We start from the raw sequence: 14,358 nt of genomic DNA on the forward strand, positions 1-14,358 counted from the left end.
AAGAATCTATTTTAATATATAATGAAAAGTATTTTGGAAAGTCATGAGTACTAAGTTGACCACTGGAGACACAATAGGATATTAAAAAAAAAATTCAAAATGGCTGTATGTTCAAATTAGCTTTGCAATAATAATAATCAAGAATGTAGTAAACAATTTCATGAGAATCTAGGCGAGGAATGCTATTCTAAGAAAAGATCGTGTCAACATATTGCCTCCTAAGCCTGAAAATAAATATTTTCTTTATTAATAGTTTTATTAAATCTATGAGAATTCTCTACAGAATCTTTTGATAATAATAATTTTACTCACCTACTCCTACTGTTTCTACCCTCTTTTTAATTCTCCCATTGTCTATTTAACATTACGTCTCTCCAGGCCCTGAGTTCAGTTAGTCTTACCTATTTACTCTTGGGCATAAAATCTTTCTTGAAGTATGATCAACTTAAAATAGTTCAAAATAAAGAAAAAATCATCTTCATTTTTCTACAGTCATGTGCTAACAGTTTCTTGCCTATTTCAGCCAACCTTTCCCCTACATGCCGGGATGTAATATGGATTGAGTCGGTGTGTGATCTTCTTGTACATCTCATCACTACCCTGAGTGTTTGTACAGGCAACTACCCTCCTGTCTCTGGAAAATCCTGTTTCCTTAATGAAAATCTCCAACTGTGCCAATGCCTCTTAAACTCAGCAGGACCAAGTACATATGAACACACCGAGACCAACCAGCAGTATGCCCAGACCTGAACCAGCCTGGTACTCGTGGGCGCCCAATACTAAGACTGGAAGCAATAACAAGTCCCTATCTATAATGCATGACCTATCTTTATTTGGTAAGCATTTGCAAAACAAAAAATTAGCTTTCTCCAACTGAGTCTCACTGTTCAAACTGATTATTTAACAGGATCTTTGAAAGTTCATTGTCTCATTTTTTGTATGAAGAATTTTTTTATTTTTCTTTTAAATAAAATTTTTACTTTTTCTTGTTATTTAGTTATATATTTACCCTAAGGGATCTTTCAATATAAATTATGAATTCCTCTTCTGTTTTCTTTTTATTGTTGTTATTTTTTTTTTTTTTTTATTGTATTGCTGAGCATGTAAGTGAGGCAATATCTAGGAAGATATCTGCTTCTTGTGCTTTTGGGGGAGCTCTTTTCCTTCTGTTTTTTGCCATGTCCTAATCTCATGTATATGTGTTTATTTATTAAATCACATTTTTATTATTATCTCTTAGATTTCTGCTTATTTTCTAACAAGAGTCAGAAAAGAGGTAGATCAGGACAGGAGGGAAAGGGGGACAATAAAGGGGGTAAAGGGAGGGAAAACTACTCAAGATATATTGTATAAAAAAAAAGCAAGAAAGGATAGGATTTAGTTGTGTTGGAGTTGGGAGGCTAAGAAAGTGTTGGGGAAGGGGAATTATAATCAGATTATTTTATATGTAAAAATGTATTTTTAATTTTAAAGGCAAAAAAAATTAATTTTATTAGATTATACTAAAATTGTGAATGACAATTATACTAATTAATATAATGGTCATTAAGATAATTAATATTCTTTATTTTATTCAATATAAGTCCAGGAATGATAATAATATATGTAAGTGAAAGTGCAAAATGCAAAATTGTTATTTTTGTCTGCAGTTTTATTTGTAAAATTTCAGTATTTTTTTATCAATTAGTCCAGGCTCAAACTTTCTATGTAGCTGCTCAATTTGACAAGCTCTTTCTTTAGCCTCTCAAGTCCTGAGTTTTCTCCATTAAACATTTTGTGATAATGCTGCAGTCTGCCCAGCTTTGTACTTGACTTGATTGGGGATATAAGGGAATAAAGAAAAAACAGGTACACAGATATAGAAACAGAAAAGCTAGGATTGGGTCGGCTATATCTGTTTCTGGAGAGGCATAAGCAACTCAAAAAATGAGTGCACTAATTTTGTACCATTGAATAAGAGGATGGTATACAGTTGAATAAGGACAATGTCAGCTAATCTTGGTGTATGTCTGGGTGGGAGGGTTCATGTAGAGAAGAAGTTTCACGTTTCATTTTTGGAGGAGACACTATTACTGATAATATCAGATACACTGGTTTTAGCTAAAGGTCAATTGTAATTTAAAAATCCATGCTTGAACCAGAGGAAGTGGTTGTCCTACTAAGACTGACCTAAAGATATCTTTGTGATTTCCATTGTTCTGAGACACAGGGTCTCTAGAAATATCGATGGCGATAATAATACTACATATTCATTTATGACGTCATTGGCTTCCTATAAGAAATTAAGTAATATAATATGTGTGTACTAAAACTAAACTTTTCTGTGATTATATATCACAATTCTTATGCTAATCAATGTGAATAAAATGATAAAAATGGTGTCGTGAAAAAAATTGGTATGCCTCTAATAACTGAGCATGTGCTACGAGATTGGTGTTTAGATCGACACCTCAAAAAAGAGTTCAGATATACTTAAAGAGAAATTGATAACTACTAGGAGATAAAAAGTCAGGAACTCAGGTTTGTTTGCATATTTTGTTTTGGTTTAGGTTTAATGCTGGGACATGGGAAGTCAATCTCTCTCTCTCTGTCTCTCTCTCTCTCTCTCTCTCTCTCTCTCTCTCTCTCTCTCTCTGTCTCTCTCTCTCTCATTAGATATTTTCTTTATTTACATTTCAAATGTTATCTGCTTTCTAGGTCTCCCCTCTGGAAACTCCCTATCTCATTATCCCTTCCCCTGCCTTTATGAGGGGTGTTCTCCATCCACCCACCCACTTCCATCTTCCTGCCCTGGCATTTCCCTACCCTGGGTCATCAAGTCTTTACAGGGCCAAGGGCCTCTCCTCCGATTGACTGCCGACAAGTGTATCCTCTGCTACATATGCACTGGATCCGTGGGACCCTCCATGTGTTCTTTTTGGTTGGTAGTCCAGTCCTGTCCCTTGGAGCTCCTGGTGGTCTGGTCAGTTGACCCTGTTGCTATCTCTACGGGTCTGCAAATCCCCTCAGCTCCTTCAGTTTCTTCTCCAACTCCTCCATTGGGGACCCTGCGCACACCGAAGCATTCCCACTTTGATCTTCTTTCTTCTTGAACTTCATATGGTCTGTGAATTGTATCGTGAATATTTTAAACATTTGGAATAATATCCAGTTCTCAGTGAGAGCATACCATGTGTGCTCTTTTGTGACTTGGTCAGTCTGTTTTTTTAAGGTGTAATTAAACACATACATCCAAGTTTATATATTATCACTGAAATTGATGAGTTTAAAAAGTCAAACAGGACACCAACTTGAATGGTAAGGGGATGGTGAGGAGGAAACCTTGAAGGATTTGAGGATTGAGGAAGAAAAATCATCAAAATTTATTTTATGAAATTGTTAAAAAAAATAACAAAAATAAGAAAAAAACTGTCACAAAGAAAAATGTTGAGAAAATGGAGTTTTAATCATGTATATTTATTATTTATTTCAAGGTAATATTGTGTCATTAAAAATAGAGCACAATTTGGAGAACAAAATACAACAGGACAATAAAATAAAACCATAACTGAAAAAGATATAACTGCAAACTTTACATCCTTTGTCATTACAGAAATTCACTCTTACAGATTAAATTATCAATGGGTAAATTTTGAAATATTAGAAGCAGGAATTTGCCATTAAATGTCAATGAAGGTATGGAACACGGACTTACCATTCACAGCTGGATGCAATACATTATGCTATATCCATTTTATCAGTCGTTCACTGAATTTCTATAAAGTACCATATCACCTCAGTAGGATGTCTAGCTAATCAAACAATGTATGTTCACACAGTATCAGAACTTGAATATACAGTACAAGTTTTCATAAGAACTAAGAACTAGATAATTCCAAAATACATTTTAATAAATAAATTAAATGGCAAGCTCTATAGCATGAATGTAAATACTAGTAAATGATTGTTCTCATTAGGTTTACATCAACACAACACAAGCTATAGTAATTTTGGAAGGAAACCTGATTGAGTGTCCACCTACTAGATGGAACTTTGGTCAAGGTTGTTTTTTTTTTTTTTTTTTTTTTTTTTTTTTTGCTTGAGAATTGATGATGTAGGTCATGGCACACTAGAAGAGATGCCACACTTAGGCTGGCAGTGTTGGGTGTTACTTGAAAACAGATGGAATACTCAATGAGAAACAAGACAATAAGCAGAACGTCTCTATATCGTTTGCTTGAGTGTCTGCATCTATGTTTCTTCTTTGCATTATTTCTCTGACTTCCTTTGATAATGTAATGTGCTGTGGGAGCACAATTGAAATAAAGCATTAACTTCTTTGGTCATCATTCTTTTTAAAATTATTATATTTTGTATTTTTCTTTTTTTCTTTCATTTTCAAATTTTCTTTTTTTGGAGGAGAATGATGGAGCTTTCAGTTATTTTCTAATTGTTAAAGTGTTTATAAGTATACGGAGATATTATTAAGAGCATTCATGGAAGGTATTGTAGCATGTTTATAACCTTTAAAACATTTATCATATTAATATCCCTAGTGTTTATCTATATGTCTGAATTTGCTTAAATAAGTTTTTTCTACAAGTGATAAAAAACAGATGCTTGTAAAATGGTTTCCCCTTTTTCATTATTGTTGATACTTTCATAACAATGTATGAATCTATAAATATATTTTGTGGAGGCCATTTTATGTGGCTTATGTTTATATATTTTAGGAATGAACATTTAGTATTTGATAACCAACTTTCTTAGGGCCAGCTGCTTTTCTTTGTCTAGGCAATCATGAATTGCCTGAAGTTCTTCATTCAGTTGTGCAATTTCCCCCATCCATATAGGCATGTCAAGTCATTGTTGAAGTTAAACTATTGAAATTTCATAGATACAGCTTCGCTGTCCTATATAGAAGAAAAAGAATTTATAACAAATGTTCTGGTCCCCTACCTTTTAGTATCTTTCTTCCCTTTTTCTATTATATTTTCTGAGTCCTTGATGTAGGGGTTTTGTTGCTGATGTATGAATTGGGAGTGAGCAGTCCATGGATATTCGTTCTCTGGTTTTTGACCAGTGGTTTTCTGTAATGATCTCTATTCTTTGACAAATAGTTGAAATAGAGTTTAAAATTATACTGGTTTATGAAAGTGGTATGAATAGGTTTCTTCTACATTCCATGGCCTCAGGAGTCATAGAAAGTAGGCTGGTTTTATAGTACCTGGCATGAAATCTCTCTCATTCTATTGGCCTTATGTCTAATTACATAGCTACCAATTATCCCCAAAATAAAAACCAACATGAAACATGATTTTTAAAAGATATTCTGGCTATTGAGAGGACCTTTTTTTGCATGGTGTGGGGAGGCAGTGTGTGTACATGCAGTGTGTGTGTGTGTGTGTGTATGTGTGCGTGTGTGTGTGTGTGTTTGTGAGGATACACACACACACACACACACACACACACACACACACACACACAATTGTAATTTTAGATAAATACAAAATAACAGAATTCCCTGCAGCATTTCTAAACTCCCTTATTTTACTAGCCCTTCTTTTCTCTTTATGTTCTTCTCCTTTTCCTTCCCCAGTTAAGGTTCCCTGCCAGTTTTTCCCAGTTCCTTCTCCATAGGCATTTTGTCCTACTATATACGTCTGTACACTTTCTATCCATCGTAAGCTTGTGTGTCCCTGAGTACACTCACATCACTATTCTATTTGTAATCACAAAGCTGCAGATATTTGTAAACTAATAACAACAATAGTAATAGTAATAATAATTTGAAATCTGAAGTAAAACAAGATCAAACTTTGTTTCAAAATGTCATAACACATTGCAGACAAAATGTTAGTAAATATCAGATTTTGAAGTTGTTTTTTCAAGATATATAAACAAAGAAACTTTCAGAATGACGAGGAAGATATTTTTTTAAGATTAAATTTCACATATTCCTATACTAGGTTGTCTTCCTTGACAGTTATTTTTTAATCTAGAATCACATATGAAGATCATTTCAAACACTCCTTTTATTTCCTGTCCAACATCTCAAAAATTATTTTCTTTACATGCACAGAGTGAATTAGAAAGTGGAAATAAAACATTGTATGCATTATCATTATGATTTAGAAATTGGTGGGTTTTTTTTATTTTATGAAGAAATAAGGTTATGTTATTTTATGTATTCTGTGCTGGTTATAATCTTTCTGGAACTGAGTGATGAAATCAGCTTTTCTTCAGGGGAAAAAACAAAGAGAATATTTTATAGTGTTTTGCTTAAGTGTAAACCAACATGCTAATCTCCAAGCGGAAGACTCAGACACTGAGCGTGATGATTCCCACAAATTCTTGACAAAACTCTCATGTCAAAGCTAGCTGTAACTGTCAACAATTTTTGTTATTTTTATTTGAAAAAATGACATTTTTATCAGGAAGCTTTACTTAGCATTAAAGAATTGTGTACTTCTATTATGTACCTGCCAACATCAAACCTGTGCAGACATCAATGTGCAACAGGGACATCGAGTGCTGTGCTGGCATGTTTTGTTTGACTCTTTAGACTGCTTGTAAATTCTTTTTCACTTAAAAAACGTACTTCCTGCAGCTTAAATTTATTCTATCATGCCCAATACAAAAATAGTACCCAATGCCTGTTTTTCTGGTGTCTCTAAATAATTTATATTCTTCATTTTATAATCAGTAATTCTCTTATCAGATTTTAAGCCATTCAAAAGTGTTATGTCAGAATTATATAATTCATAATAAATTATTTATTGTGTTACAAGGAATAAAAAGGATAGATCACAGTCATCTCTTGATTACTACAATAAAATACTTGAGATAATTAGTTGAAAAGAAGGGAAGATTTACTCTGGAAAATAAGATTGGTAGTTCTAGTCTACAATCTGTTGGCCCTATTTCACTACGTCTATTGCAATACAAGAAGCTCAAAGCATGATGAATACAAAAAGAGAGAGAATGGCCAATGGTCTCACCAGTCACTTGGGAACATATCTCCCATGCTTCTAAAACTTCTTATAAAGCCTCTCACACTCAAAGATTCTTGTATTGACCCTGAAGTCAGCATTTCAATATTTGAATCTTTGGGGAACATTGGATCAACTCCTAACCCCATCATCTTTTCTTCTCATTAACTTTGTATACACACATTAATCCTCATCAAATCATATGATATGTGTGCATAACTACAGTTACAATAAAAGAGTATATATCACATTTTAGAAGTTTATGTAAAATTGTACTATATTCTAGATCAGGAAGAAAAACAAAAATTAATAACCATATAACTACATGAAGATCACTTAAATGCATTTTCAGTTTTTTAAACATTTCATGTGATTTCTCATATTCTGAGAAAATATTTTATTTTAGTTATTTGAGATATATTACATAGTTGAGACATATTACATTATATCAATATGTATATATTGTAGATATGACTTGACTATTAGGTGTCTGCAAAAGAGTGACTACCGAGAATATTTTAGGAAAAAAAACTGGAATGTTAAGATAAAAATTAGTAGATAATGTTTTCAATAATCTAAATTTTCATATCTATCCAAGTATATTTAATGAAATTACATAATATTGAAGATTTTGTTAACAGTAGATTAAATGCTATTACCAGGGGAAAATTAGTAGCCACATGAAGTGACACGTAAGTCAATTTTTCCCCCAATAGAATACTTAGTTTATAATTATTCCACACCATCAGATTTTAAATTTCAAATGTACCTGAGAAAATTTACTGACTCAGATATATTACACAATTCTCAGATTTCATATTGTTTTAAATTGAAAAGGTAAAGCTTATTGAAAATTATTGACTTTATTGAACTAATTTATTTAATAAGTAAATAATGTGCAAGCTTATTTCATACAGTGTTTTTATTTGAATATTAAAACAATAATTTGTTTGTAATTTGATGGCTTTTTTTTTTCCATTTTTAGTTTTGGTTATAAGGACAGCCTCTGTATTAACTGGAATGTGCTTTTCAACAGAATATGCACTTAATTGGCACTGTTTCCATGGAACTTAATGCAATCTGATGTCATAGTTTCACTTAATTGGAGTGGTAATTCTCTTTAATAAGGACACTTGCACATAATTAGGTGAGATTCAAATGGGGCTTGTGGGTTCAGAGGAGGATCAAAGGTTGTTGATTCTTCCTTATACCCAGAATGTCTGCCACCAATTATCTCCTAACCTGAGTTTTGAACACTTGGTAGGAGACATTTCAACCTGCTTCTTATATTTGAGGGTTTTTTTGGATTATTTTTGTTATATCTGTTAAGATCAGCAGGAAAGTGCTGCTTTTGACTTTTTCTACATTTATCACCTCTAACTGCTTGCCTGTCTTTTTGACATAGGCTAGTGCTAAAGTAACTCACTCTTGCCTCAAGCAAACTACATAAGGTCTCTAATTTATAGGCAATTTATTGCAAATAATATTTTCTCCTATTCTACATATTTACCACTTTTAATCATTTCAATAATCTTGCTGGGAACTGGAAAACACATCACTATTGTGCTTCTTTGTAGAAGCTCATTATTTCCACTACTATTATGTGTAATAATTACCAATAATCAACAGGAAGAACAAATTGTCCTTTTTCCGAGGATAATGGTTTTTTAACATAAAATAATATATTTAAGTGGGTGCTAAAAGATCGCAGAAGAAAATTACATCATGTATCATTCTCTACAGATAATTACATATAATGCTATGAGTACTTAAATTTGTACCCTTTGTCAACTGGAAAATTAATGGTGAATACAAGAGTTATCACAAAATAATACAGTGTCCTTGCTTTTACTGAAGGCTTTGTCCATGTGCTGGAAGGCTTTGCTCCCTGAAAACAAGACACAAAATCAGGATCTGGGACTTTTTTGTGATGGAATCCTTTTCCACTACAGCTCATTTACTAAACTTCTGGTCTGTGGAGTCCAAGACTTCACAAAAGGAGCCATTGTTGTTAGGTGCAAACAGGACAACAGTGGCAAAGGCATTCTTCCTCACTGTGTCCAAATGATTGGAAATTTCCAGATCCCAACTCAAGTAGGTCTGAGAACATCACATGGAAGCAGTACTTGGAATACCAGAGGGTACTCCTCGTAGCTTTATCATGAAGATTTTCTTCATTGGGTGCTTCACTTAATATCCACCCAATACTGATGTGCTAGTGAAGAAGCACCCTTGACCTTATAGGTTGGCACACAGTATCTGCTCCTATTATCCATTCTCAAAAGCTGAGAGGCTGCCTTTGTCTCCTCTTTACACAGTGCTTGTGGCCAACAATTGTCTCCCTGTTGAATCCGTTTCATCTGTGTTTATACTTCTCACAGGACAGACTTGAGCTGGGGCTAGATCAAGTGAGGAATTATTATCTGGCGTTACGGAAGCCTCATATAAGCCTCATTATTGAACAAGAATAGGGTTCAGAAAATTGTGCTGTCAGCCAATGTCATTCTTTTACTAACAAGAAATGTTCTCATATTCAGGTGAGCACCCAACAGCCTATACATTATTCTCACCTCTTCCTTTATATTTTTAATAGCTTGATAATATCTTTCAGCACTATGCCGTTTGACAGCAGGGAAGAAGCTTAAAGTTTAGTTCATGGTTGATTTTGTTGTGACTTACAATCAATTATTCTGTCTCTTCATAATTAGTGAATTAACTAATTGTTATATTAATTCTTATAATAATAATCAACTAGTTCTCAACTAAGAAGAATTTCAAGAACCTGAATTATTAAGGCAGCTTACAAGCTGAGCCGCTGTAGCCAACAGCTATGACGATGGCATCTCATATTAGGCACTGGGACATTATTTAACAAATTTCAACACATATTTAAAAAAAAAAACTAACAAACAAATAAAGAAAACCATTGTGTCCCATTTTCAATTGAATTCTAAGATACTCAGTTTTATCCTGTTAAAAAATAATTGGATTTAATAATTTTCTATATATTTATATGTATGTTACAAACAAAGCCTAAAACAATCATTTTCAGTTTTTTTCTCCTTACATAAAGGAACCTTAAAGCAAAGTAGAAAAGGAGATCAGATTTTCTAAACAAATTGACTTGCAGGAATTAAATCCTTATTTGATTTTAGAGAAGTTATTTTTTCTCACCTAACTTCTCTTTTATATTCTATTAAAATCAGGAGTATGCCCTACTTTTTTCTAGCAAGTCAACTAAAGGCTCACAGGTAATATTTATTCAGGCAAATATAACCTTAACCTCACAGAAGTTAGATCATATAAGGAAATATAAACAATTAGAAGAAAAATCCTTGACAGTTTCCATGTGAATCCTAACCAACAGTTCACATATGAGAACAAAAAAATTCATTTACTCATTTTTGAAAATCATATTAAATCTACCTTGGAAATTCCATCTGATAGTGAAGACAGGAAATTGAATCTGATATGTCATTTGTGCCTTGATCTTTTGTTGCCTAGGGTTGTCTGAAAATAAGATCCAACTGAAGTAATAAAATGTCATCCTCATTGCTCTGTGTCTTTATGCCATCCTGGCTATTTACCAGAAACTTTCTATCCACATTCAGCAATACCTTGTGCTATGGCATATAGGTAGCTGCCAATATATAATTCAAACACTTATTTGTTTGGATTTTTCTCACTAACTCTCACATTTCTCCATAAAAAATTTTATTTAATATTTTATGTAATATATTGTGATAATATTCTCTACCTTCAACAGTTTCTCCTAGTTGGATGAGGAATAATGTTATGAATTAGATACCGAATCACGTAAATACTATGAGTATCAATTAATATGACCAATTTAGTCTTGCTTCAATGTTTCTTTCTGTTTAAATCCATCATTTTTGCATGCAAAGTCTAACTATGATAAATCTCTGCTTATGATGTATAATATTTGTGTAACTTGATTTTCTTATTAATATTTTCTTGAGCATTCCTCTGCTTTACTTTAGATAATATATTTGTATAATTTTATTTTCTGTCATATTTTAACACTATAATACTGATAATATTGAGCCCCATAGAGTAAGTTAGAAATACTTCCTTCTGATTCTATATTCTAATTTTTAAAGGGATTATGGTGAACTGCTTTTTTTTTTGTTCTGAATATCTGGTAAGTAATAATGAAACCCTCTAGCCCTGGGGAAAGAGGAGGAGGAAGAGGAAGGAGAGAAGAAACAATTTGGTTCTTGCACAGATATTTCTTGTATACAAGACATTTATAAAAAAGAAAAACAAAATCCATGGCTTTGTAAGATTTTCTTATACAGTGCAAGGGCATTATTGTTTACTCAATGCACTACTGAATGTGTTCTTAAATGGCTCTGCCTTGGTCGTATTTTCAATAACCAATAACCTTCCCAGCAGAGTATGGGTGTAGTAAATTTATCATGAGAATTTAAAGTAGGTTTGTATTGGTGCACAAATTACTTATATATGCTGACAAAATTCTTTAGTTTCTTTTTTTCTTCAGTTGTTTCTGATGAGTTTATATAAAAATAACTGCTGTTCTATTAACTCCATATGACTTGGCACATACAAAAATACACCTGTTTTGATGACCTTCTGCATACTTCAAGATGCACTTTTTCTTTACATAGTTGACATAAAGGTGCAGCTCAGAGGTTATGAACAGTTGTTGCTCTGAGACACAACCTGGGTTCAGTTTTCTGTACCCAAATGGAAGTTCACAACTGTTTGCGACTTGTATTCTAACTGTTCATATTAAAATCACAACAGAGATATAATTCATCAAGAGTAAAATACAAACCCTCTGGATTAGGCCATGAGAGGGAGCCCACCCCTAACACTATTAATGCTATTCTTCTATAGCTGCAGACAGGCACCTGGCATAAATATACTAAAAGGAACTTCATGCAGAAACTGTTGGAGAGAAACTATTGGAGACAAACATTGGAGCTTGGGGAATACTATGGAGGATGGAGAGGAAGACTGAGGGAGCCAAAGGAGTGAAGAACACCGCAAACGAACCTACAATATCAAGTAACCTGGGCCCACTAAGGCTCATAGAGACTGAACTGTCAGTCAGAGAACAAGAATAGCAAAGACTTAAGGCTTCTGAAGTTTTGCAATAGTTGTTCTGCTAGGTCTTCATGCAGAACTCCTAAATTGAGAGCAGTGGTTGTCTCTGACTACATTGCCTGCATTTAGATCCCTTCCCCAAACTGGGCTGCCCTTGTCTAGCCACAATAGAAGATGCACCTAGAGAGCAGCTTAGAAGCCATTTTTTGAAGAGATGGAGAACAAATGGTCTTGTGGTTCCCTGCTGTTATAGCTCAGGTGTCTCCAATAAGAGGCAGTCTATTCTCTCTCTCTTTCCTCTTGAGATTTTTTTTTTTAATCTTCAGGCACACATTCAGCGTTGTTAAAAACCTTATAATCAAAAGAGATGGCTAGCAATGTTACCAACAAGACAGATCATCGATCCGTGAATTCCTGTGTATTCATTGGGAATCTCAACACTCTAATGGTCAAGAAATCTGATGTGGAGGCCATCTTTTCAAAGTACGGCAAACATGTGGGTTGCTCTGTGCATAAGGGCTTTGCCTTTGTCCAGTGTGATAATGAACGAAATACCCGAGCTGCTATAGCTGGACAGGATGGCTTAATGATTGCTGTCCAGGTTTTAGATATTAACCTGGCTGCAGAGCCAAAACTGAACCTAGGAAAGGCAGGTGTGAATCGATCTGCAGCAGTGATGTACGATTCCTCATTTGACTTGGACTATGACTTTCAACAGGATTATTGTGACAGTATGTACAGTTACCCAGCATAAGTTCCTCCTCCTCCTTGTCCTCGTCCTCCTCCCCCTCCCCCATCTCCCTCCCCCTCCTGCTATTGCTCCAGCTGTGGTACCTTCAAATCCAGTATCAGGGAAGACCTCACGAAGGAGCAAAAGTGGATTCAATTCTAAGAGTGAACAACGGGGATCTTCTAAATCTGGAAAGTTGAAAGGTGATGACCTTCAGGCCATTAGAAAGGAGCTGATCCTTTTTAAAACAAAAAGTGGATTCTCTGCTGGAAAACCTGGAAAATTTTAGAAAAACAAAAACAAAGCAAAACAAACAAACAAACAAAAAAACAAAGCAAATAAGAGAGCAGAGATCCCCAGTAGAGATGAAGAACAAAAAGTCTGAAAAAGAGCAGAGCGGCACCTCTGTGAAGAAAGATGAGACTAATGTGAAAATGTAGTCTGAGGCAGGTGCAGATGACTCTGCTGAGGAAGGTGACCTGCTGGATAGTGAAGATCGGGGGCTGGGGGGATGACCAGCTGGAGTTGAAGGATGATGAAAAAAGAGCCTGAGGAAGGAGAATTTAACAGAGACACCTCCAGTGGGGAGGATGACTCTTAAGCACAGTGAAGCCTAGAAATCTTATTCCATTATTCATTTACCTAGGTGCTTGTGAGAGATCAAAGTAACACCAGATCATCTCCCCTAGCATCTTCTGCATGTTCTCACTGTTCTCCCTCCTCATCTTTCTTGCATCCATTAATTCATAATTGGCCTGCTTCTGTTCCATTTTCATTTCCTTTGATGCACCTTAATAGTTTCATTAAGTCTTATCCTGTAAGTTTTGCTTTAGTTTTGATACCTCTTTAACTTAACAATAAAAAGTTGTATAGAAGAAGAAGAAGAAGAAGAAGAAGAAGAAGAAGAAGAAGAAGAAGAAGAAGAAGAAGAAGAAGAAGAAGAAGAAGATGATTGTGGTAGAGGACGAGGAGGAGGGAGGAGGAGGAGGGGGAGGAGGGGGAGGAGGAGGAGCAAGAGGAGGGCACCTTGTTTTACTGTAACTTGATATGCCAAGGCTAGTTGATATTCATGGAAAGCCTCTCCATTTCTGAGGAGAAGGGAAGAAGGGGTTTATGGGAGAGGGGTGAAAGGAAGGGACTGGGAGGAGGAAGGAGGAGCTGAGATCAGGGTGTAAAGTAAATAATTTAATTAGTTAAAAATAAAGAAATAAATATGTTATCCCTAATTGGTAAGGATGATGAAGACGTTTTTAAATATTTCTTGCATATTTTTACTCCTTTATTTGGATACTCTCTGTTCAAATACATTGCCAGCTTTTTAATTGGATCATTTGTTTTCTTGGGTCTTGAGTCTTTAGTTTTTGTGCTCTTTATATATGGGGCAAGGAGCTTAGAGTAGAACATGGCATGGCCACTTTCCTAAATCAGTATTGTTCCTATCTTGGTTCTATATCTGCATACTTAACATTCACAGTAATTTATAGCTCCTCCTCTTATTCCTCTTATTAAAGAAATTTTTTTTTTGTTTTTATTTTTGTTTGCTTGCTTTGTATGATGCCAAAACAT

The 14,358-nt window shown here is 34.4% G+C and overlaps 1 pseudogene; it reads left to right on the forward strand.

Annotated features, from left to right (window-relative positions):
* Nucleotides 1-12,429: 12,429 nt before the first annotated feature.
* Nucleotides 12,430-13,393, forward strand: LOC117705951 (heterogeneous nuclear ribonucleoprotein C-like; annotated as a pseudogene).
* The last annotated feature ends 965 nt before the right edge of the window (nucleotides 13,394-14,358 follow it).

The sequence above is a fragment of the Arvicanthis niloticus genome, chromosome 3 (assembly GCF_011762505.2).
Source record: "Arvicanthis niloticus isolate mArvNil1 chromosome 3, mArvNil1.pat.X, whole genome shotgun sequence".
Classification (NCBI taxonomy): Eukaryota; Metazoa; Chordata; class Mammalia; order Rodentia; family Muridae; genus Arvicanthis; species Arvicanthis niloticus.